Below are 3787 nucleotides of genomic sequence, written 5' to 3'. Positions count from 1 at the left end.
ACATGCATAGAATGGCAAGATAGCATATGGCCTTTTCAGCTTGCCTCTCTTATCTTGAATTCTGTTCCCTATGATAGAGCTAAGGAAAGGCTGATTGAAGCCCCAATATTCTCTGATTCCCATGCCTGGGATAGATCTTCTGCCATATGAGTAGGGCTGGGTGCATGAAAACAGCCACTGACCTCTTGATTGTACTCACCTAGAATTTAGCTTCCACAACTAGAGCTGAGGTGGGAAGAATGAAGAATATGGTGGTCTGCCCTTTCTGGGAGATATCATAGCCTTAGGCTGAGAGCTGGTGGGGATGAGGGTGGGGAGGGGGCTAGGGAACAAAGCCCTGTGTTCTTGACTACACCTATCTGGAATGGAGTTATCAGTATACTGCACTGTGGGGGAAGGGAGGAGTGAATGCTGGCTCTGATTCAAGTGCCACCGACTCCCAGTCTTCTTTTTTTAAAAATTAATTTATTTTTTAAAAAGTAGGCTCCACACCTAGTGTGAGTTCAGACCTGAGCTGAGCTCAAGAGTTGGACACTTAATTGAGCTAGCCAGGTGCCCCGAGACTCTTACTGTTCTTACAGTAATTTAATATATTTTCTTGAATAGTAGTTTTTCTTTTGCTGTATGCACTTAGGGTAATTTTCAGAGAATTTAAATGTTTATACCCATGTCTATATAAATATTTACTGTTTATGGTTGTTTCCCTAAGGGAGAGTGTCCACAGATCTCTTCATGCTATCATTCTGAAAGCTGACCTCTCCAGTTTTTAACTTTACAGTTTAAACAACACATTGTGATGGTTTCCTGATCTTCCCAGGTTGGACTAAATGTTGTTCTTATAAATTCTATTAATCCTTTTGCTTATATCTATATGTTGTAACATATCACATAGTATATCAGATTTTGATTGGTTGCTTTCTTATCTACATATTTTACTAATTATGACAATATCTTCTTGTTTGTCTCTGCCACCCTATCATATTGTACATTGTCTAGCAATAGTAGACAGCAAATGAAAGAATGAATCAATGGTGATTAAATTGAATGTAAGAATAATAGAGAGCTGTGTCTAATTGAAAATTAAACAAAACTTAACTATTATATATACTTTAAGAAAACAAAATGAGACAGAAAGATATGAGTTACTGTTTTAAGCATAATTTTGGAGGCTTGGTGTAATGGGCAAGGTGTTCATTTTAGCCATTGTCATTCATGCTTTCAAAACTTTATATTAAGATATATAATACCCATTATATTAGTATATTTTATTGCTTATTTCTAAAGAGTACATTAGTAATAGTTCTATTGAAAAAAATTTAAATTTCTGTCAAACTGCATCTCCTATCCATCCTACCCAGATATCTAGGTTTTTGGTGTCAGGCCACTGATAGAAGAAAGCATATTGATTAAATGCTAGGTCTTGAAAGTGATTACTAAGGAGTAGATTTTACTATAGACGTATTAGAGTCAGACCTCAGATCCTTTGGCAAAGAGGATTTTTTAAATGGCCCTATGGATCTGCTGGGTCTTCACACTATAAATAATGGGATTCATCACTGGTGGAATAAGCAAATACACATTGGCCATAAGAGTGTGTACATAAGGAGGTGCCTTTTTCCCAAACCCATGAACAAAGCACAAGCTAACGAGAGGAATGTAGAAGATGGCAACAGCACCTGTGTGGGAGATAACAAGTGCTGAAGGCGTTATGCCACTCCTCTGGGGAAGCAATGCTTAGGGTGGTCTTAATAATCAGAGTATAGGAGAGAAGAATACAGATGGCATCCACTCCTGGAGTAACTGCAAGGGCAGTAAGTCCTAAAACACTGTTGATCTTATTGTCAGAATATGACAGCTGGATTATATCAGGATGGAAACAGTAAGAATGATGAAGCACATAGTTTTGGCAGAAAGATAAACATTTAGGAAGCAGGACCAGAGGCGTTAAGATCGCTGTCCCCCTGACAAAGATGGCAAACCACACTTTGACAATTCTGGAATCAGTCAAGATGGCAGCATATCTCAGTGGGTTACAAATGGCAGTGAAGTGGTCAAAGGCCATTGGTAGGAGCACTGAAGACTTCACAACAGTAAAGAGTTGAATGAAGAATGTCTGGCCAACACAGGCATGGAAACTGATCTGTCTTGCACTGAACCAGAATATGCCCAGCGTAGTGACCAGCGTTGAAATACACAAGCCCAAGTCAGTGGTTGAGAGCATAAAGAGGAAATAGTACAAAGGTTCATGGAGACTTGACTCAGTGAGGATGACTAACAGGATTATACCATTCCCAGAGAAGGCAGTCACATACAGACAGCAGAAAGGGATGGAGATCCAGGTGTGGGCAGCTTCGAGTCCTGGAACTCCCATCAGGAAAAAGGTCAGAGAAGTGGAAGGGTTGTTAGGAAAAGATGACATGATTCCTTTGGAGAAATAATTCTTTTTTAAATAAAATATCCTAGAAGGAAAAATGAAAACACCATTCAGTGATTTCATTGGGATTTCTATTAACTGTAACTAGATCAATCAAATTAGAGATTATTCTTAGGACTTTATCCTTTCCTTTTTGCTTCTCAATTATGATTTTTCTTTTTTCTCTTTTTTTTTGCTGTATTGAACGTTCCCTCTATGATTTGTATTTCCTAATTTACAAAAGAGAATAGGAATTTTTTTTTTCATCTCAGCAGTACTTTTTGTCATCTTCCACTTTAACCCAAAGTATTTTCTCTCCTCCCTCCTTGTACTTCCTACTTAGAGAGAGAATTGTAGCAAGGTAATCTGCAAATGTCAAGAATTTAATGAATATCTCAAAGTAATATTAATTTTTAAAAGATTTATTATTTAATAAAGAATATATGTGTGTTTGAGTGTTTGTGTTGATACTAGTGCATTATCATGAAACTTTATCATACATTTTAAAGACATATAATCTTTTCAGGAAATAATTTAAGGAAATAATTTGATACATCAGTTCAAAATAGCCTATTCATTATTTCTTGGTCAGTGGATCTTATCCTTGTCTTGCTAAGGTTGTTTCTAGTCTGGGGTTACGTTTCTGATATTGATTTTTTATTTTCTTATCTGTTATCACTGTAGTGTTGATACATAATTGTTACAGAAGATTTTTCCTTAGCATTGTCTTTGGCAGTTAGTCCCTTTCAGAGACAACTGTATTAAACTTCAAGGCTAAGAGTGAATGGTTTGTACAGAAGCCAGATATTAGATACTTCCCTCTGCAGTCTGGTGTTGTTGCAATCATTGCCACCTGTTACTTATGTGTAGCCTCAGTAGAGTACACTTACAGAGGGTATCTTCATCAAAGTAAATACACATTTGAGCTTTCAGCTCCACCATTAGGTAGCATCTGAAATGAGACTTAGGTAGATGAGGTCCTGGGTAAGTTTTCTTCTCCTTCCTTTCTTCTTTCTCTGTATTGACTTAACTCTTTTATGATCTAGTCCCCTTAATGTACTGGAAAGTCTTGATGAGATGTTCACTAAGCCAAATGGTAGTGCTGTGAATACCCTAAATTGTCTTCTCTTTGGCTTCTCAAAGACTGGTTACTTTTCTCATAGTCCTAGTAATTGGCTGGAATCCCATTGGTCCTTCATGGACATTTGAGCCACTGTGCCTCCAACCACTTGATTTGGGGAATGTATTCCTGCAACTGTGTTATACCTACACAATTTTACCTCCTTAGTTATTGAAACATTCCAGCTCCAAGTTTATGATACCTCTTGTGACTACCTGTTGTATTGTTGACTACTTATTTTTATTTTATTTTAT

General features: G+C 37.2%; 1 pseudogene; it reads right to left on the bottom strand.

Annotated features, from left to right (window-relative positions):
- Positions 1 to 1467: 1467 nt before the first annotated feature.
- LOC112806324 (olfactory receptor OR51C1-like) lies at positions 1468 to 2419 on the bottom strand (annotated as a pseudogene).
- Positions 2420 to 3787: the final 1368 nt, after the last annotated feature.

This window comes from Callorhinus ursinus, unplaced genomic scaffold (assembly GCF_003265705.2).
Source record: "Callorhinus ursinus isolate GAN/ISIS: 27379988/994484 unplaced genomic scaffold, GSC_fseal_2.0 scaffold35, whole genome shotgun sequence".
NCBI lineage: Eukaryota > Metazoa > Chordata > Mammalia > Carnivora > Otariidae > Callorhinus > Callorhinus ursinus.
Note: the sequence above shows the minus strand (reverse complement) of the source record. Positions and strands in the feature narration are given on the sequence as shown.